This window comes from Python bivittatus, unplaced genomic scaffold (genome assembly GCF_059951505.1).
Source record: "Python bivittatus isolate LINGU-HERP-01145 unplaced genomic scaffold, Pbiv_v1 ctg000220_np1212, whole genome shotgun sequence".
Classification (NCBI taxonomy): domain Eukaryota; kingdom Metazoa; phylum Chordata; class Lepidosauria; order Squamata; family Pythonidae; genus Python; species Python bivittatus.
This window is the reverse complement of record NW_028277048.1, coordinates 21,262,327-21,285,113: the sequence shown is the minus strand read 5'-3', so window position 1 is coordinate 21,285,113 and position 22,787 is coordinate 21,262,327. Positions and strand designations below refer to the sequence as shown.

The following is a 22,787-nucleotide window of genomic DNA, read 5'->3' as shown; positions in this document are numbered from 1 at the left end:
AACTGTAATGCTCTTTCAGTGTAATCTATATTGACCAAAGCAGCAGACAAGCTATTTTGATGCAGTTGCAACCAAAGCTTCTTCCTGCAGCTTTCAATCTGCAAGAGGTCTCCTTTATAGTCTTACATCCCTGCATTGTCTCCACGGTTTCGAAGCAGACTGCTAGAGAAGAAAGGAATTGTAGGCTATATTCTGATAACCATAAATATGAATGGATTGGCTTTGCATATAGTGCTAGCCCAAGGTATATTTTAACCATGGTTTGTTAAACTAGGCCACAATGGCTAGATTCATACCTTACCCTCTTAGCCATAGGCAATGGTTGGGTTCACACACATTAAGCCAAAGCCAAATAAAGATATTGTGACTTAGTATGATGTGGGAACCCAGTCACTATGTTCAACTTGCGCTTCATCTGCTAGATGGCTAATAGGGGACATCAACCTTACGAGGGAAACCCAGGATGTATTGCTTCAGGAGCGGGCTGGTTTGTAGGGCAGCCAAAAAAGACATTTTGTAAGACCTCCTAGTTTTACTGTCCATCAAATTAAATGGAAAGGGTTCTTGTCTTAGAGTTGCTGACTTTTTAGGACCAGTCCCTGGGTCTTTTCACAGGAGCCTCCATGTAGACATTCTTGTCACAAAGGGTTAATGTTTATTTCTATGTTGCGAAAGACTTCAGCTACTATTTTCTGCCATTCAAGGAGCTTTAAAGTCCAAGTTTTTCCTGGTTAGCTGACACACCAAAAAGGAACTCCACCGCCGGTGGCTCAGGTTTGCATTTCAAGTCCTGCTCAAGATGGAATTTGGGGGCAATTCATTTCTTTAGTATGAGTTAACTCAAGGGTTATTCCAGGAGGGGGGGAGAGAAAACAGGTAAGACTTTGCCCTGGGATGTTTCAGACCAAACTTGTTATCAGAAGCAAAGGTGCGAGTTGATGTTTTGGTTGCTGTGGTAACATCAACCACCATGAGGCAAATAATCTCCCAGTCCACAGAGCTGACCCTTGGCAGTTCTGGCTCCTGCAAGACAGAGAAAAGCCCTTCCTCTTTTAGCTGCAAAGCTGAATGGACAGGCGTTGCCTGTCTCTGTTGCGAAAACTGAAAATTCAGCCTCATGGCTAGGCTCCAGTTGCCTTGTGAACCTGAGAGTGGGGATGGAAGAAAACAGGAAATTTCTCTGCACCAGTAGAGCCCTCGCTAAAGTAAACGTTGAGGTTTGCAAGCATGCGGAAAGCTAGGCTCTGCAGATCTTTGCAAATATAGTAAGTAACTAAAAGACCCAAAACGTCTCCTGTTGCAAAGGAAAAAGGGAGTTTTACTTGGGCGCAAAATCTGGTTAGGTAGCCCTTTGGCAAGTGTAAACTTCTGTGTCAAGCATCTTGTTGCATCTGCTTTGCTATATTCTCCTTTCCCCTGCCCCAAGGTTGTAAGAGAGGCTGAAGAAAATAAAGAAAGGAGGATGGGTGGATAGTAACACAATTGGCAGGAAAATATTGTTAAATACAGGTCGTCCTCAGCTAACGATGGCAATTGAGACTGGAATTTCTGTTGCTAAGCAACATTGTAAAGCATGTCACATGACAGCAGTTTCGGCACTTCCAGTTGTTGTTAAGCGAATCTTGTGCCGTCATTAAGTGAGGATGTCACATGGTCATTATTCATGACCTCCTGCCAACTTCCCCATTGACTTTGCTTGTAGGAAGCCCGCAAGGAAGGTCACAAATGGTGACCACATGACCGCAGGATGCTGCAATGTTGTAATTGTGACCTGGACACAATCTGGACCTGGATTGCGATTGTGTGACTGCAGGGATGCTGAGACGGCTGGAACTTCGAGGACCCAGTTGTAAGTACCACTTGTTCAGTGCCATCACACGTTCAAACGGTCGCTGAATGAGTGGTCGTTAACCGAGGACCACCTGTATTTCTATGGAGAAGGAGAAAGAGATAATGATGGTGGGGATTAATTGGGCCGTAAAAGGAAAGTATACTGGTGATTGTTGCCTCTGAGGAAAGTCGTTGAAAGTTTGTAGCCCAAGATGTCTATGATGAATAAGGAATCAACATTTTCTCATTCCTCTCATCTACACCTCCTCCTAAGACACATCTTGGAAATGCATCACAGGTTTGTCAGGAAGAAGTCCAGTAATACTGGACAGTCTTCAGACAAATTCATTTCCAAATCATCATGAAAACTTTTTGCAGAAGTGCACAGCCACAAGCTTCAGAGCTACATGAGTCCCTAAAGGCTTTAGTATACCCCCGAGAGACCTTTAAAACTTGTTACGAAATTGTGATTTTTTAACATGACAGAAGGAAAAATATATATAAGTCTCATGGGCTGGGTCCAGCACTAGATTAGCTTGATTTCTGTGACTGAAAAGGAAAGTGATTATACTGTGGTTGTATTTAATTATAATCACATGTAAATATAAACAAATAAAATCAAAATTATATGTGTCTTGGCCCCACCTACTACTCAGATGGCATTTGGGTGGGTCCTTGCATGCCTCCCAAATGCCTGCAATGGCCCCCAAAAGGTATGGTGGGTTCAACAGTGTCCTAAGCCATAATGGGTTGGAGGCTTCAATCCAGGCACCAGGGCAATAGTCAATAAAACATATTTAAGCTAACTATAGTTTAGAATTATGTGTGGACTAGTCCATATTCTCTAGCAGCAGGAAATCCAGGATGAAAAGCTGGGATTTTTATCTCTTCTCTGAGTGCACATGATCACTTCTGAAGTCCATTACACCTTCTCGATGTTTAGCATTAAACTGACTGTATAAATATTCCCCAGAATTCATTGCAAACCCAATAGATTTGATAACAGACACCAGTGATTTACTGCAGACAAGTCAATGTGGAAAATGTTCCCCGAAGGTAAAAAGTTTTCTTTCACTATTTTTTTCCTTTAAAGGGCCTGGTTTATGCAGTTTTCATTCATGTGTCATATGACACAGTGCAGTATTACAAAATAGACATCCACTGTTTTACAGTCCTTTCCTTTCCTTTCCTTTCCTTTCCTTTCCTTTCCTTTCCTTTCCTTTCCTTTCCTTTCCTTTCCTTTCCTTTCCTTTCCTTTCCTTTCCTTTCCTTTCCTTCTCCCACTCCCTACTGCATAATCCAGAGTAAGTCATCCTCAGCCATGCTGAGAGAGCAAGAATTAACTTCATTCCTACCTGTTAACAAGTTTTATGTAAACAACAGTTTTATTTTTTAAATCCATGATGTAATGCTAGACAATGAGTAATTGTTGATGTTGACACATTATACAAAGGAGGATGTATATTCATATCTAATTATTATTTAAATAATTGTAGTCTGTCAATCAGAATGAATGTTTCTGGACTCAGAACTCGGTCTCCCAGTTGCTTACGCTGGATTTAATTATGAGTGTGGTCTGAGTGCATCTCCGCAAGATGTGCTGATTGCCACTAGCAGAATTGTACAAACTGTCGTGTTTGATGTCATGAACATGATCTATGGCAGAGATTGGAAAGCTTTTTAACTGCCCCCGCCCCCATTTCACTTCATGATCTTGCTCAATGGTCCATACATGTTCCACCCTAATTTCAAGATTTCAGCAATCTCACTCAGAGATTACTGTGAGATATCATGTGAGAATGGTAAAAAACTCATGTGTGAGAGAGGATTATGGATAGCTGGGAGTTCTCACGCTATAAGAAACAACTTCACTGGAAACAATATTTAGGGTGGTTCATAGCAAACTAAGAATAACCAGATTTTTATTTTGAAAAGGGCAACACTGGCCTGTAAATCTTCTGCCTTAGGAGAACATAAGCTGATCTATTTTGTTTTGGAATGATGGTAGACAAAAAGGAGGATAATGTAGAGACAGAAGAACAGCTTGAAACTCTTATTGGGAGGCCCAGCTTGAAGGACTCTGAACCTGATTTGAAATATCTTCCAGTCAAGGGATATTTGGTGGGAGGGGGTGTCACATGGCAAGCAACTCCCATGTATACCACTGCTATTCTAGGGATGACCTTTCTTTGCCCACTTCAACTTTGTGCTGAAATTGAGCATGATTTGTACCCCATTTCAGGAGAATAGTGAAGTGGGATTGATTTATCCAGACCTGTATGTTGGCGTTGAAGTGTTTTTACCATAATAATGTCAAGGGAATACTTCTCTTTCCTCCTCTATTTTGCAAGAAGGGTGTCTCTGTGCCTACATATTAAAGCAAAGTTATAAAAACTGGGCCAAGAGGGATGTTGCAATGGAGTCCTACAGAATCGTCCAGCGAAGTCTTGCACAAACGGCTCATTAAAACTCGCTTGGCTTGCTGTAATCCAGGGTGGGAGCTGACTTGAAAATATGCCAGCTCAAAGAAGGGCTGACCATTTGGGGCCCTTCGTCTGCTTTGGCAAGGAAGCAGGCCAGCGGTACTGTCTGCCCCGGGAAGCTGGGGGAGAAGAAGAAAGGTGGAGAACACCTCTTTTGGTGCCACTTACTAATAGCAGAAGAACCACAGGGTAACTGGAGAACAAGCAGGTGAAATTGGAGAACTAGCACCAAAGGAGCCATCTCTACTGCTGCTCTCCCCCATTGCTTCTGATGACTGGATTGCAAGGGAGAGGGAGAAGGAGAAGTAGGTCTTCTCACCATTTCCCACAGGAGTGCAACTTGCAGAGCCACTTGTCCTGGCTTCTCTTCCCACGGGGCTCTGTAACCTGCACTCCCTCCCTGCTTCTCAGAGAAGAGCACTCTGCAAAGCCTCCTCCCCCAGTTTCCTCTCTCATGGGAGAAGCCCAGGGAATTCATTCTGCAGCTGGCACCTCTGCATACAAGAAGCTCCCCCATGGCTTGGCACCACAGCACTCAAGCTGCAGGGAGCCAAAGAGTGATCGTTGGGGTTTTAAATGTGTGCATAGAGGTCTACTGGAAGGCCACTGGACACATGTTTAAAACATTGCCCTGGCTTCATGGTGTAGCCCTGAAACTGGGGGGAGGGGCATCCACTGTTGGGGAGCATCCCTGCAGGATAGCTACTGCTACTACCACCTCCCCCAGGTTCATCAGCACAGAAGTGAGAGCGATGAAAATCAGCAGCAGGGGCCAGCTTGGGACCTCAACAACCCCAGAGGTAAATAGCAGCAGCCAAGATCCCTGCCTCTAAACCCACCTTGGAGTGATTTGCTGCAGATTGACTGCTTGGCCCAGCTTGTTTTGGCCAGCACTTTTGGAGTGGAGCAAGAAAAGGCTGACGGAGGCTGTGGTGGGCCAGGGGTGACTTGAGGACAATGTCATGCATTCATGTCCCCAACAAACTATTAGCAGGTGGTTTTTGTGTTGGGGCAAGCAGGACATGTAGATGAGACCTTAGAATATCATTATTTATTCAATTTGTTTATTCACTTTACGGCAATCAGAGTGGAACACTTTGCCTCCCCTACCTCCTCAATTTACTCTCCCCCAAATCCTGGAAATCTTTGTTTGGAGTCAGTGAGAATTTAAGCTAAGGTTTTTCACAAATTAGCCCAGCGCCACACCAACTGTCCTTAAAAATTTCTCTTTAACAGGAAACTTCCAATTTACTTGGAAAAATTAATTGGCAATTCTTAACACAAAGCTCCTAACTGAATAGCTATTCAAACTCAAGTACAAAAAGTGAAAAATGAGATGGAGGAAATGTCAAGAAAGATAAAACTCGATGTGGTGAGGCATGCTCTGCTTTTATTGTGAAGCTTTTCTCCACATCTATAATAAGGCATCTTTTGCTTTTCAGGTAAAAGCCAAACACTCCCTCACTCTGCCGTGAACCTAAAAAAACAAAGTCAAAATGTGTCTCCAGACCCTGTGGATGATGATCTATCCAAGACTACTAATTTAATGTCTTGGATAGCAGCCAGACCCCTCCTTCTTTGCTATTATTTATGGTGTTTGGGAAGCGGGTTGAGCTTAATTTACATTGTGGTTTCTAAAACCTGGCAATAGAAGAGAAGAGAGAAGGAATGTAAAATTAAAGAAAAAGAGAATGCCCCTCCTTGTGAGAGGAGTCCCTGTCCTTCCTGGCTTCTTTGAGCACTGGCAGGAGTCTGAATGGCTGGAGTCAAGAACTGGTGAATGCTTCTTTGAGAGAGGGCATGATGCTTCCAGCCTCGAAAAGCATTAGTGGTGCACCCTCTCTTGAAGAAACCAGTTCTTGAACCAGCCTCGTGGGACAATTGCCAGTCTTCAACCTCCCCTTGTTGGAGAAGATACTCAGCTAAAGAAGATCTTAGATGAAGCAGATGTTCAGGATCCTTTTCAGTCTGGATTCAGGACTAGGCATGGAAGAGAAACAGTACTGATCAACCAAGGGCTCTCTGTGAGAGTTGGGATTGGAGATACCATTTTGTGGTGGTTCTGCTCCCACCTTAGTCAGTGGTTTCACTTGCTTATGGAGGAGGAGCAGTGGGTAGTTAGCATTTATATGAAGCTGCTCAGGGAGTTCATCCACCAATATGGGGTAAGGTTTTGTCAATATACTGATGATAGTCAGCTATACATCATCCACCAGACCAAACCAGAGATGTTGTGGAAACTCTAGCCCTGTGTCTTAAAGCTATGGAATACTGTATGGGTAGAAACAAACTGAGGCTACTCTCAGCAAGACATTGTTACTGTACTGTTTGTCCACATTCTGACTCCAAGAAAGTATCAGTGTTGATGCTGGATGGGGGTTGCTCTCTCCCTGAGAGAGACCAGTGCAGGACTGCTTCTTAGATGTTGTAGAAAGCAGATGGAAGCCGTGGCCACTGAGACCTTTGCACAGTTGAAAGTGGTGCTCTACTTGAACTATGTTCCTTTGGCAACAGTGACTTACACATTTATCAGTCTAATATGCTGTATATGGGGCTGCCGTTGAAAATGATTTGGATGTGGTAGTTAGTACAAAGTATGGTGGCTAGATTGCTAGTGGGTGTGAATTACTCTGTTGGTATTATATCAGTTCTGTGATCATTGCATTGGTCGCCAATAAGTTTCCAATTCAAAGTGCTGATCTATCAATCTCCTGGGCACCTCAGGGACTATCTCCTTCCGATGAAATGTCTCCATTCTGTGCAGGCATGCAGAGGGGAGATGCTGATAGTCCCACCCACACAAGAGTCCCACCCACATGACTCCTGGGAAGGCAGTCAAGATAATGTGATTTGAGTGGGCATTTGGGAATTAGGTGATTGTTCTGGTGACCATCTCAATATACTTTGTGGGATTTTGGGGATTTTGTTTTTATTTTTATTGTGAACCATTAGGAGTTTTATGACCAGGATTATGTATTGTATTGTATTGTATTGTATTGTATTGTATTGTATTGTATTGTATTGTATTGTATTGTATTGTATTGTATTGTATTGTATTGTATTGTATTAAATAAGGGTGTAATCCTGCACGTAGTAGAAGGAAAGAGAAGAAGAGGTCAACCAGAAGTAAGGTGGTTGAGTTCAATTCAATTACAGCAGCAATGGATGGATTGTTGGAAGACCTGAAGGACCAGGTTGGGGATAGGTCCTGTAGAAAATCTATGTGGTCACTCAGCGTTGACACTGACTTGATGGCACATATTCAATCAATCAATCCTACACATGGCCCAGATATAACTATTTCAGATTTCCCCCAAATGATTATTAAAGTACTTCAGATCTCCCGAAAATTTGAATAACCATTAAGGTTATTAACCACTTTATAACTTCAAATAATAAACTTATAATTTCAAATCTCCATCTGAAGGCAAGAGGCCCCCATATCATTCCTATATTTAAGTCAAGGTTTTTACAATGTTGTTTACAGCCCTGACATAATGAATGCCCCATTGCTGTAGCTTCACTCATGGTTGTTAGGAAATTTCACCCCTGTAATATTGTGGTATCACTAGGTGGAGCTGTAGTGTTATGGTGTCATGGCATTGTGGAAGATGGGCAGAGCTTACTGACCAAGATGGGTGGTGATGCTATGGTGAAATGACAGTAGAAGCCAACTACAGGATTCACCCAAGTTTGTATCTCTGTTCCAGTCCTCTGGCATGTGCTACGTTAAAGGATAACAAAATAGCTATGGTGCAAAGTTGGTTTTATGAGTTGTTCTTTTCCTTTAATAGATTCTTGAACAAATGGGAACCTGGTACAAAAGCCATCCCATATTTGCCCAAAAGGACAATGACCCTGATTTTAAGATGATTCCTTCCCCTAAAAGGAAAACAAGACAGAAATAGTATGTGTGTGCATATGTGTGTATGAGCATGTGTGCACATATAAACATATACAAAAATAATGTATAATACTCATCTTCCCTAACTTATCAGTTTAGGATTGTCAACCAGCCCTCCCCAATAAATGTATGTATGTATCATGCCTGTATATGAACATGGCATTTACATATGTATGGGTTTCTACAAGGAGGGCAAGGGCAGTAACTGTTGTCATGTATGACATTAAGTCATTATGCACATGTCATGAATAACATATTTTACATCATTCATGTCACCACACAATTAAAGCAGATAATACTTTTTCTCTTTTTCTCTTATTGCTTTATATACTTTTACTGTTTTCTTGCTGTTCTGATTAAATAAATCAGCATAATTTATGTCATTTGTGTGATGACATGATGATGATGATGATTTTATCCCTCTTTTTTATATATCTCTATCTATATTTTGGTCAACTCAAGGCAGCAAACATACCTAATACTCCTGCCTCCTATTTTCCCCACAACAACAACCCTGTGAGGTAGGTTGGGCTGAGAGAGAGTGACTAGCCCAAAGTCACCCAGCCAGATCTTGACTTCACTGTGGCTTTTATCAGATGTCTCTGTGGGTCTATACAGGTAGTCCTTGACTTACGACCATTCATTTAACAACCATTTGAAGTTACGACAGCACTGAAAAAAGTGACTTACAACCAGTTCTCACACTTATGACTGTCACAGTGTCCCCGCAGTCATGTGATCAAATTTCAGGCATTTGGCAACTGGCATATATTTATGACAGTTGCAGCATCCCCAGGTCATGCAGTCGCCATTTGCGACCTTTCCAGGGGGCTTCTGAGAAGCAAAGTCAATGAAGGAAGCTGGATTCGCTTAACAACCATGTGTTTCGGTTAATGACTGCAGCAAAAAAGGTCGTAAAATTGAGCACAACTCACTTAACAACCACATCACTTAGCAATGGAAGTTCCAGTCCCAATTGTGGCATAAGTCAAGGACTACATGTAGATACTTACCAAAGGCAAGATCAGTCTTTCTGCCAGCCATACACCCATTCCTAGCCAGTGTCTGGGAGCACCTCAAGTTATGGGGGGGGGGGTGTATTCAGTTTTGGTGTGAGTAATCATCATGTCCTCCCTTGCCACTGTTGAATGAGACTTAGTGTCCCAAGCTGTTTGGGTCATGGGGCCTCCACTTCTTCTTCAGGAGGGTCCCCCTTTGCCAGTAGCTTCCACTCCATGGATGTGACTCAACTCAACCCAGACCTCCAAACATAAATCTGGTCCCAAAATTGGAACAGATGGTTCATATATAAAATGATGTATTAACAACAAAGATTCTAAGAGGAGGGAGAGGCTGGGGAGCTGGGCACTTGAGAGAGGCATGCAAAGGGACTGTTTAAGTAGACTGGGATGGGCCAAAGGCATCTATAAACTGAGATCATCTCCCCAGTTCTGCCTCCTGCCACCTGCTTCCTTCTGTGGAGTTCTTCTGCATGCTGGACAAAACTTCCTTTCACCCCACAGCCCGTCCCCTCACCTGAGCCTCCTGCTGCCATGTTGTGCAAAAGGTAACCCCCTTCCATAGCTGGGTCATAACTCTGTGTGTGTGTGTGTGTGTGTGCGTGTGTGTGCGTGTGTGCACGCTTACTATTTACAGAGTAATTAAAAAACACCGTGTTTCAATACACAAATCTCTCCCCAAGCTACCCAATCTCTAAGTAAACAGCACACCATTGCAGTTCCTGTGTAGTTCACTCAGCAAACAATGCCATGAGTTATTCTGAAACCGTCAGAGGAGTCTGTTCAACACCTTCCCCTCTCGTTAGCATACCCAGTCTTTGTTGTTGTTTAGTCGTTAAGTCGTGTCCGACTCTTCGTGACCCCATGAACCATATTGCGCCAGGCCTTCCTGTCCTTCACTGCCTCATACCCAGTCTAGGTACTATATCATAAAAGTAACTCAGAAATGGGCAATATGTTGGAGCCTTTTTTGGCTCGGGGGAGGAATCCAGCTAGACAAGAATGAGGGCTGTCATTCTGCTTTGAACAGCTGCGAGGCAAGGAGGCTGGAGTCTTCAGTCGACCTGAAAGTGGAAAATCCTACAATGGAATGTTTCAGGAAGGGCTGCTCCTGACAGGAACAGCCAGCAGCCGTGCCGTTCCATTCTCCCTCCCGAATTTCTACTCCCCAACCTTCAGTGTCCACGGAAAAGAGAGGGGCTTCTTTGTCTCTTCAGTTTGTGGGTTTTTTCACTACATCTGGTATGTCTGGAGGCTGAGTCACGGCAACTGGACTTCTTTGATATGTTTCGCTGCTTGTCCGAGAAGCTGCTTGGACAAGCAGCGAAACCTATCAAAGAAGTCCAGTTGCCGTGACTCAGCCTCCAGGCAATTCCACCTGGATGACAGAGAATCTTCATCAACATACACTTGCTATGGTATTTGCATTCATTTTGTATTGTGTTTGATCCACACTTGAGATTTCATTTCATATTATACGGTATATGTATTAGATTTATATCCTGTGTTTCCCCCAGGGGCTCAAATCGCCTGATATAAGGCTCTCCCTTCATTTTGTCCCCACAAGTGCAACTCTGTGAGGTAGACTGGGCGAAGATAGAGTGACTGGCTCAAAATCACCCTGGGAATTTCCTTGACTGAGAATGGTATTTCATTTCATTTCATTTCATTTCATTTCATTTCATTTCATTTCATTAAACTATTCTCCCTTCTTTCCATAGAACTTCAAAACTTAATCTGAACACCAGCACAGGTGATACCTGTTGCACTTTTCCCCTCTTTGGGTATTTCCCATGCTTTTATCAGCCAGTGTCAGGCCTAGCCCAAGGAACTCCAGGAGACCATGTAAATTCAGTCCAGCAATGTTTATTAGCTACCACCTCTAGCAAGAATCTTCCCGGACTGAAACTCCAGCTCCCAAGTAATGCCAGCCACAACACTATGAATTCCTCAGGGAGGTGCCAGCCTCCTCCTCTTATCTCTCCCTCGCTCCTCAGGAGATGAAAGAAAACGTTTTCCTCCCTGAGCCTGGCCTTCATAATTCCATTCCATCACAGCCAGGTAGGCAGTAGACCACTTTGCTGCTGGACGTGCCCTTAACCATTATAAGGCACCTGCTACAAATAGCACTGATATAAAAGACTTCTAAACGTGTCCACCCCCGGGGAAGCAGCTTTTTCTTTGTTCCTCCTCCTCGCTGCCAGATGGACTAGGTCTCCCTGCACGTTGGCCTTGCGCTTGTGGGCATTATCTGCTGTTAGGACACTTGTCCCACCTCCTGCCTCCCAACTCAAGTTTCACAGCAGAGCCCCAGGGAAACCCCCACAGTGGCACGCTGGGGATGTTTGGCAATGCTCACTGATGCACAACAGGGGGAATGCAAATTACCCTGCTGCGGGGAAAGGAATGCGAGAGAGGTCGGGGGGAAAGTGCACCCCTGAAGCAAATCCAAAAATCCCAAATGGAAGAACGGCCAATCCCTGATGCACTGGAATTCTCTGGAACTTCAAAATCCATTGGGACCTTCAAAAGGGGGGTGGGGAGGTTTTCTAACTGAAAATCATAGTTTTAAATTGCCACGTAGATAGTACTGGGTGAACGTAAGCGAAATGAAAAACAGAGTAGGGTCATATAACTGCATGGAAGCAATTAATATGATCTACTAAACAATGCATGTGGTGACAGAAGTCTTTTGAGTAGATAGTAGGGCTGTGGGGGAGTTTAATCTCGGCCCCCGTCTTCCCAGCCATGGTTCCTACCCTCTAAAGCAGTGTTGTCCCCATGCTGGCTGGGGAATTCTGGGAGTTGAAGTCCACTCATCTTAAAGTGCCCAAGTTTGGACAACGCTGCTCTAAAGCTATTATTTACAGAGGGAGGGAAGCCGTAATGGCATCACCTGACCTCTCCCTGCTGGGACATATAGGAGCTTCAAGGAGTAGAGCCAACTTTCATCGGTTCTCCAGTCGGCAGAAAAGGGGCAATTGCCTCTCTTCCTCCTGCAGGTCCTACTATTTAATTCTCCTTAAACTGATGATTGCATTATCCAATTTATGTTACATTTAGCATGGCTCTTCCAGAGGTCCCAAACCCCTCATGTGAAGCCTTCAGCAGAGACCTTGGATAATGTCTGTGTTTGTGTCCACCACAGATGCTTGATAGGGATGAAACAAAAGAAAACGCTTTGATCTGGGAGTGCCAAAGGGAAAATTCTTTTGTCCAGCAGGGAGTTTCACTGGCTCTTACAGGAATTTGGAGTGACTCAGTTGACCCCATTGGAGGGGAAAAATGGTAAGGGAAAAAAATGGTCTCTTCACACTTCTGATCCTAGCTGGAGGGAGAGCCAGGGGATATTGTGGTGGAGGATCTGGCACTCTGCATGCCTCACATCCTCCATGATCAAAGTAAGTTGAATGAGTAACTAAAATGAATTAAAACAGTGAACAAACAAAACAAGCAAGTAAAATAGCTAAATAAGCATTTGGCTCAAACCAAACAAGCTGCTTTTTTCCCCTCCGGCTTTTCCTTTCTTCTTTCAGATGCATCCAATTTTTTTTCTATCCTAATTTCTTCCCAGATTTTGGATGGCTGATGTTGTATGCTAAATTCTGTACAAAACTCAGAGCAAGTCCTCTTTGCTGCCAATTTATTTTCTTTGTGTCTTGACCCCTCTTTATCCATACTGATGCATGTACATAAGTTATGCAATTAGGAAGGCTTGATACAATTACCCAAATGATTGTATCACAATTGTTTTTCTTTGCACAAAGAAATGCTTTGTTTCCAGAGGCACAGCTGTAGGTGTGTGAGATGATGCAATAGTTAAAACTCATACAGTCATTTGGACATAGCTGCGTGTATGATTATACCCAGATACTTAATATGGAATTTTGTCAGGAAAACACATCACATCACAAAAATAGATCACAAAAAGAATCTTGTGGCAACTTTGATATGCTGATATCATATTATATTTAGTAGACAAAGACCAGAACACCGTGGTAGCGATAGAAGTAGCAGTGCCAAGTAACAGCAACAGAAGAAGGAGCATGAGAAGCTGGAGAAGTACCAGGGCCTGAAGGAGGAACTAGAGAGGATGTGGAAAGTCAAGGCCAAAATGGTCCCAGTGGTGGTAGGAGCACTCCTAACCTGAGAGAGTGGCTCCAACAGATCCCAGGAACAACCTCAGAGCTCTCTGTGCAGAAGAGTGCAGTGCTGGGAACACCTAAGATCCTGCTCAGAACCCTCAAACTCCCAGTCCTCTGGTAGAGGACCTGAGACTGAGGAAGACACAGACCACCCATAGGGGTGAGAGGGGAATTTTATTTTATATCACAGGATTCCTTTTGCACATGGACTGTATTTTAAGCTAGGTGCACATATGCTTTGGTAACAAAGAACGGCAGTAGATGCAAAGGAACTGAGGAAATATAACAGATGCACTCAATTTTGTATGCTACCGTTTAATTCAGTAATATCTCAGTTTTAGCAATGCTAGTTAAACCAGAATTCAGGAACATTGATTTGGGGTTAGGATTATCTTGCAATCTACTGAATGCAAGAATGGACCAGGATCTCTCACCTTGCAGGAGGCTGGGTTGTGGTGAAGAGAGAGCAAAGCATAAGAGGGCTGTTGCTAGTGGAGTTACTTTAAGATCCCCCTGTTTGTGATCTTGGGGACAGGAGTTCAGGGAAGATGCTCCATTGCTAGCTTTTATTTTCTGTAAGTATGATGCTACCTGAATCTTTCCTTATATATACCTCCTACTGTCTGTTTAATATGTACATTCCAGATTTAATAACATTATAACACAGCAGTGCCCTTTTGCCAGAGAAAACTGACAGCCTTCACCAGGCTTCTCTTCTTGACCCAGTGTTGGCTTTTAGATATGGCATTCTTTGAGTGTGCTGATTGGATGTGGTACTGCGCAAAGTTTTCATTTCCTTGGAGCTGGAGGCAGAAGTTGTTGGATGTTCAAATTGCAGATTTCCTGTTAAAAGGGGTGGATGTAGGAGTGTTTGGACTTCAAGATGTTTTCCCAAATGGTGTAATGACATAACAAGCACAGTGTGTGGTATAGAGGGAGAGGCCTTGGAATGTGGTAAACTAGAAGATCTGGGTTCTGTTTACAACTCTGCTCCATTTTTTACCATTTGACCTAGGATCAGTTGTTTCCCTTTACTGTAGGAAAACAATATTCTCCTTAATATGGAGCCCATGAAGATGAGTGTCTTTTCACGGTTTGTAGCAACGGTTGAAATGTTAAAGGCCACACACCTCCACCTCTGTAGGAATGAATTTTATTGCAAATGTATTGCTAAATGTTTGGCATCCTTAATTGTTATGAATGAACACTGCTATTGGTCTGCAAAACCTCACCACTGATAAGGAGGAGCATGATATGACTTGAAGATTGGTGTTCTTGCCCCATCCTTTGGATAGATCCCCCCCCCCCCGAGAACAGAAGGGAATATAGAGAGCCAGTTGATGATAGCATAAATTTGGGCAAACAAAATGATTAAGAGATAGGAGATTAATTGAAATTTTTGAAAAATGAAGTCGTTTGGGCCGGGGGTTGAGGAGCCCTTAGAAGTCATGTTTTTGCTTTTTGGAAATTGGACTTCAGAAATAATATAAGGTCATAATCAGTCTCCATTGTTCTCCTTCACTACAAGTAGAATTTCCTCCCTCTTGGGGGAATGGTCACAATCATGTTGAAATCAAGTTTTCATAAACTCTTTGGGGTTATAAATAAGAAGACCCCACTGGTTGCCATTACAGTTAATTTTTTAAACAACAAATTAAATGTTGATCATGTATGATGTCTACTGCTGAAAACATACCCTTATTACTGTGCTCCCATCTTGGTTCTAGCTACCATGATGTTTTATCAGTTGCTCTGGATGAGTTCACATGACAGTGGTGGGGAAAGCAAACTTCTATAACTGATCTTGACAGGGCATTACATGAAGTCTGTACCATAGTATACCCATTAGCAGAAATGTGTTCACAACTTGCATCACAGCTTGCATTCCTACCCACTTCTGTTAATTTCTTTTCTTTGCTTTCCCATCATCCCAGCTTCTGCCCAGCTAGATCATTCTGGGCTTCAAGCCACTACAGAAAACATAATAGGAACATAATTGCCCATGTGTGCTAGATTTCAGGTAAGTCAATACATGGCTAGGGAGCACCTGGCTATCATGAATGATTCTAAGTTTTCGGGACCAGGCCTGAAGACCAGAGTTTTAAGGAAGCCTTTCTGTGACCCTTGAGAAAATATGGAAGGTGGACATAGTGCCTGTAAGAGAGCCCTGGAGATGGCCTTGAAGGGAATGTTCAGAAGCTGTTACAGAAACAAGGGCAGAAACATTCCTTAAGCCCTGGGAAAGGAGATAGTATTAAGAAGAAGCTCAGGCTGGCTCCTTCCTGACTCAGTGGGGATATAAGAGGGAGGGAAGGTCAAATGCAAGCAGTCTTTCAAGATTCTGTTACTGTAGCCTTAATTAGTAAATATAGTTATAACCTTTCTGTAGAGTCAGTTTCTTCAGTTGATCCACCTCATAGGTCTGACAACTCCAGAGGAATAAAAAAAAGGCAAATATTGTTTCAAAAACCTTCAAAAGGGGGTGGCGGTGGGGGGAGGATAGATTAGTAAATACAGACTGATCAGCTTGTCATTGATATGAGACAAAACTCTGGAACAGATTACTAAGCAGTTAGTTTGTGACCATTAGAAAGCAAAGCATTGCTTGGCAAGAACCAGCATAGTCAAACCAAACCAAACCAATCTAATCTAATCTAATCATCATCTTCTTCTTCTTCTTCTTTTTTTTGATAGGCTGGGAAAGTGGTGGATATAGCATATATCAACTTAGCAAAGCATTTGACAGACTCTCCCATGAGATCCTAGTAAAGCAGATTGGAAAATGTGGGTGGAACTATGCTACTCTTAAAAGGATACAGCACCAGTTGAACGGTTGTACCCAATGAGTATGTATCAGTGGCTCTGCGGCAAGCTGGAGAGAGGTGACATACCACACAGCTCTGCTGTAAATCCTGTACTGTTCAACAGTTTTTAATGTGACTTGGATGATGATCAAATTTGCAGATGACACAAAGATAGGACAAATAGCAAACGCCTTAGAAGACGGTTATCACATTAACAGAAGTACATGGTCAAGATCAAGAGAAGTAATTGTTCTTATTCTTTGTTGCTCAGGCCACACCTGAAATATTATGTCCAGTTCTGGGCACTGCATTTTTGGAAGAACATTGAAAAACTAATGCATGTCCAGAGGAGAGCAGTTGGGATGATAAGGGCCTGGAAGAAAAGGTTATAGGAAAGTTTGGAGGTGTTGGGTATGTTTAGCCTGGAGAAGAGGTGACTATAGGGAGACATGATAGCTATCTTCAAATATCTAAAAGGCTATCATGGAGAAGATAAGGTAGATTTGTTCAGCATTGTTCCAGAAGACCAGACAAAAGTGAAATAATGTAAATTACAAGGAAGTAGACTTCAGTAGGACATCAGGAAAATGTCATAATGGTAAGAACTGTTGGGCAATAAAATAGACTACCTTGGGAGGTGATTAACTCTCCTTTGCTGGAAGTATTAAACAGAGGCTGAATGATTATTTGTTGCTGTAATAGTGGATTCCTGCATAGGGCAACAGTTGTCTGGATGATCACCAAGGGCTGTTCCATTCCATACATTCTATGATTCTGTGATCTTGGGTGAACAATTCTGGTCTCAACTTCTGGAAAAGACTTAAAGGCCTTTCCCACAAAAGAACAAAGTATGGGACATATTTCGTAACTTTGTCTGCAATCCTGTCCACAATTATCTATTTGTTAATTTGATTAATTTAAAATTGTTATTAATTATAAAAAATAATTGCAGAGTATTGCAGTGTATACAGAGTAATTTAATGAGGTAAAGGCTATGGTGTACACAATATTTAATGATAGAATTAATAATTGCCCCAGGATGCTGTTGTTTTGTACTCCGAATTTTCAGTCATACGATGTCTGGATGCTATAGAGGGCTAATTTCCTTTGGGGGAGGGGGGAAACAACCGGTGACGCATGGTTTTATCACATGGTATGAACTATGAAGATCTGATGATAAAGGCCTTTAAAAAGCAGTTCTAGTTCCAAAACTATTTTCAAATCCCTATAATTCCAGTTTGGCCATTCTAGGGAAAGGTAAACAAAAACAGAAAGAGCAGTAGGAAGAACCAAACCATTATTAGGTGACCTCAAAAAAAAAAAAAAAGCTGAGCAGGGCAAAAACATGGTTACTATTTGGATAGAAGAGTATCAGGAATTTTCCGGGCTGTAGGCCAGAAGTTGAAAGAACATCCCAGAAGGCAGTGGTAAACCACTTGTTTTGCTGCCAAAAAAAAAAGCAAAACAAAAAAAACAGGTGTGTCCATGTAGTCACTAACTTCAAATCAGGAGTCTACAAAAAAAAAAAAAAAAGATCAGTCTAAAGACTCCTGATGTGCAAAGCCTAAACTTCCAAAATACCTAAGCATCATGGTAAATAGGATAGGGGTCTGTTCCTAAGTGTCATGGTACTAAAATGATGAAACATGCATTGTGATGTCATGATGCAAGTTCTGCTTTCATGTATTTTGCCATGACATTATAGAGTTTGCATCGTGATGTCTCAATGCTAATAGGAATTCTTCCAGCTTACAGGGAGGGCATTAAGTTGGAGAAGGACACTACAGACTACAAACTCCACTGATGGTTGTGCAGAAAACGTCCGTCATACATATGTTTCTTTGAACGTTTTACCTGAGTGGACACTTCAAGATCCTTTTCTAACTTCCCTGAATACTAAGTGGCATAATCAATTGTTTAGGGGCAACTCCATATGATAACAGAGCAAAACAGTTTGGCTATAATGTTTTCATGCCCCCAAATATAAAAAGATGTTTAAAGACAGTCAAATAAATGCATGACTGATACAGGTCCATGTTAGCTTAAAGCCCTGCCTCCATTTACAAGGCAACCAGAAGGCTCACACACATTGTGCTAAGCTGTGGTTGTTTTAATAATATGTTTGCAACAAGCATTGTAGCCTGATTCATACATATGCTATCAATCATGGTTTACAAACCATAACAGCTGCATTCACACATTTAACTAAGCATAGGGTCCCAGCATGGTGACTGGGAATGCCAAAATACCCCAAATAGTTCTCTTGGCACTTCAAATGCTTCCTTCTATACAGTATCTAACTTTTTACATTATATATGTAATGTAAAAATCAAAGTGCCCACCTCTACCATCCCCTTTATTCCTAATAACGCTTCAAGGGTCCAAATAGATCTTATAAGCTTGATGCATGACTGCAGCCCAGTGGTTTGTTAAACATGCCTACTTATTCAGAAAAAGGCGAACGATAAGCAGTGGTAATAGTGAGGGGCTGGCTAGTAGTAAATCAGTGATCTGTAACTGATCCTAGAGGGGGCTATTGTACAAATAGACAAGGGCTTCTGCAACCTTTTTACAAGTGTGCCCACAACATGTTTGAATATTCCAAATATGCTAAAAGGTTGGGAACTTCTGCTGAAAGCTCAAATGAGACCTCATTATAGCATAGTGCAATATATGAACCCAGTGTACACAGATTTTAACTGATAATGGTGTTTAAGGAAGGAACAACCTTACCTATCTGAATATATCCAGCTGTTGATTGTTGGATCAATGCAATCCCATACTGGAAAAATCATGGATGAGACCAGCAAAACCATGTTTGTGTTCTTTTATAGCACAAATGAAAAATATGCATATATTCTGCAACTTGGCTTTTTTGCCTCCCACTCTTTGCTACTGATCTTTCCTGAAATATTAGCATTGTGGATTAAGCAAAACTAGACCAGTTTCCCCCAGCTGAAGATGTGCTCTGCAGATAGTGACAGGAGAATGAATGAAAAACAAGAAAAACAGCAACCTCCCAGCCTAGGTTCCCACCTGTCTCCTGCCCAATGGTTTGAGATATTGTAACCACAACAGTTGAAGAAGAATGCAATATCTATCTATCTATCTATCTATCTATCTATCTATCTATCTATCTATCTATCTATCTATCTCTATCTCTATCTATCTATCTATCTATCTATCTATCTATCTATCTATCTATCTATCTTTGTTTAAGAGAGACAAACATGAATGCTAGGAATGGTGAGGCAGCGAGAAAAGCTGAGTTTTGCTTAGAAGGGATTGTTTCCATAATGTTCATAGCAACATCAAGAAAGAGAGGAAGTCAGTATTTACTGGCTTCAGGGGAAAAGGGGAAAGATGTTATTCTTTGGACACTTATAACTCAAAGTCTCACAGAGGACAAAGGCTCTTTTTGATGTCTTTTGGAGTATATAGCAGTAACTCCAGACTTACTGACCATGAGATAGATGTTAGTGTCAAGTGAGATCAAGAACATAGGCTTTCAAGGGGATGGTGGGTAATGGATTGGAAGCTAAGCTGTGAAGCCCCACATTATGCAGAATTCAGTTGTAAAAATAAAACTTAACAAATGAGGAGACAACAAAACGGTGCTTTTCCTGAGAATTTAGCTTACCTAAACAAAATAGTAAACATGAGAAGAGGCAAGGATATGGAGAAAAAGGTAGGATGGAAGCACTGGTCAAGAAAGAACGGTCATCCAAATTAATCTGGAGGAAAAGGACTTTGAAAAGTTCTATTTGCTCTGGGGTGGAGAACTTGGTGATTGTACACTGGAAACGTGTAAAATTGAATTAGGAGGTGCTCCTCCAACCTCAATGGTTGCCACAGCTGTTAATGACTTATTGCCATTTTCTTTGTTTTAGGTTAAGGGGACTTGAAAACCACAGCTAGGTACTCCCCAGACAGGTAGCTTCTATCCTTGCTGTGTTGGTAGACCCTTCAGCATAGAATTAGGTGGGCAGGAAGAAATCTATTCATGCGGCATTGAATGGTCTCACTTTCCTGCTACTACTGTATGAAACTGCCTGCTCAGGAAGGAATAGAACCACTGAAGCACAGGGCCCTCAAGTCTTAATCCTTGAAAGCCATCCAGAAAGGTACCATGAGACGTCCAAAAGGCCTAGGAGAGAAGTACTCCCCCCATCCAGGTCCCATGAAAGTGTCCAGTCAGAGGGACCAATGCTATTTCTGTCCCATGCCAAGATTTAAATCTAGACTGAAAAGGCCCAGACAGTCCACTTCTTCAAGGACAGTCTCAGGTGACTGCTTACCATCAGACGACAGTTGTCCAAAACTGTCAGATCTCACATCTGCTCTGACCAAGAAGTGTGAACTACCTTCTAGACACAGTCACAATCCCACCCCCAACAGCCCAAAGAACCCAGGAGGGGCATGGGCCAAGTCCCCAGGTAGAAGAAGTCATACTAGAAAACACTCCATGAGAGTTTACAGGTAAAAAAAAAGACTCCCAGATAATGTGACAAGTCATTGTAATGAGAGCGCAGAAGTACAAGCCCTTAACTGCTCTTATTATCATGGTAGACTCTAACATGAGCAATTCCCTTGCTTGGTCAGATGCTTTTTTTTGCCTTTCTTCACTAGTACTCCAGGTGTCCCCTTTGCCCCTTCATCTCCCAGCGGTCTTCAGTGAATCAAGGAGCTCCCTAGGATTAACCAACACAGAGAATGTCCTAGTTGCCTCTCAGTTCCGAGAGTCCACCAAGTTCCTAATGAACCATCTATCGGGTTGTTGGAAAACTCCCCAAATGCTCTTGGGAATCCATCTGGATCCGTTAAGTGCCTGGGGGAAACCATCTTAGTGGGTCCATCCATCTTGCAGAGGCAATGGGCAGTGATAAATCTCATCTGGACCACAACATGATTCAACCATGACAAAGGACTCAGTCCCCCATTTCTAGTTCACCCATCAACAACTCAGAAGAAAAAGAGAGTCCAATTGTATGTCCTTCTGTGCATATTGGATGAGCTACTACATTTGACATCAGTCAATGTCATGTTTCTGTTTATTCTGAGTTATAAATTATTTATCACAACAAATACATTGCCTTTTTATCTCTTTCTTGCTCTGCCTGCTGCCAACCTTTTGGGGGGGGGGGACAATTTAATCTCAAATAATTAGATTAGGTTTATTAATGGGTCTATCCATCTTGCATCATTCAAAGTTTCTTTCTACTGAAATCTCTGCTCCCTGATCCCATCAACTTTTATAGTCTGCAGAAGTGCTTGAGGCACAAATTTCTGTCTAAAAACAATTTAGCTCCAGGGCCTATAAAAATGCATAAAGATTATGAATCAGATTCTGGAAATAAATCAAAATGGATTAGGCTTGTCTGTATTATGGTTGTCATTGGTGGCTCATGCATTTATATTAAGCATCCATAGGCATAGAGTGACTAAGTGGAATTCTTTCTGAAATCTTCCAAGCTGTCCTGCAGTTGAATGAGATTTTTATACAGTGAAGCCTCAATTTAACGAATGCTGATTTAGTAGACATTGGATGTAATGAACAAAACGTACATTCAGAATTCCTTCAAAATAATAGACAAGTTGATCATATCCAAGTAGTCCAGAGGATTCATACAAATTAATGTCATTTGTATCCATTTTCACCCCTTGTGTGATCCAAAAGACATAGATTAATGCAAATGATGTACATTCAGATATAACAGGCATTAGGATACAATAGACACCTGTCTCCAAGAATGGTCTGTTAAATAGCACCATAACTGCAAAATGATTCAAACTTATTGTCTTCCTGAAACATTTTATTAAACATTTTGTACCTCTGCTTCTTACTTGGAAATCCTTAGATGTTCCACCAAAGAAGAAACCTGACTGTATATTCATATTTGGTAAAAAGCAATAATGCCAAAAGCTTTCTCTGCATCTTTATCCTCAGAGCATCGTTAGTTTTATCAAACATTTCCTGAAATTTTAAAAAGTCCTCTAATCTTTGCCCTAGGAGAAACTACCAAAATAGTAAATAACTCTCCTTTAGAAAACCTCAGCAGCATCTTGATCATTTGCCGTTTCCTCTAGGTGAAGAACTTTCACAGTTTTGGCAATGTGCTACCCTGTCATCTGTGGGCATCTGTGAAAATTACAGAAATCCTACCATCCTACGCATTATCTTTCAGACCCTTTTCTAATTCACATTCTCTTCTTTTCCCCACCCTACGTGTAATATATTCATTAATTTCAAAGAGCCAGTATCTCTGAGTTGGAATAAAGTTATACAGTTTGTCCCCCAAAGCTGCTGCTTTTTAACTTAACAGCTTTTATCATCAAATGGAAAATTGACAGATAAAAAGCAAGGCTCTGATGTGTGGCTAACATCTTATTCCTATTTAACAAATTTTGTTAACCAGGCAGCCCACTACAAGCTCAATAAACCTCTTGATTTTGCTGCCTGAGATTGCAAATACCGACAACTTAATACCTACAAGGCCTCAATGCATTGCAAGTAAACTGTGTGTGGCTTAATGGATCACCAGTTCTGATGTATAATAGATATAGAAATGACCTGCTGCTATTGAGATGTTGAAGTATATCAA

The 22,787-nt window shown here is 41.9% G+C and overlaps 1 long non-coding RNA gene across 2 annotated transcripts; it reads left to right on the top strand.

The window, feature by feature from the left end:
* Positions 1-743: 743 nt before the first annotated feature.
* Positions 744-16,849, top strand: LOC148216292 (uncharacterized). 2 transcript variants are annotated; one of them, XR_015795769.1, is made up of 3 exons: positions 744-774; positions 1,703-1,849; positions 16,076-16,849. It is a non-coding gene; the product is annotated as an uncharacterized LOC148216292 (long non-coding RNA). The 2 variants fall into 2 exon arrangements; XR_015795770.1 differs by lacking the exon at positions 744-774 and adding an exon at positions 1,070-1,265.
* Positions 16,850-22,787: the final 5,938 nt, after the last annotated feature.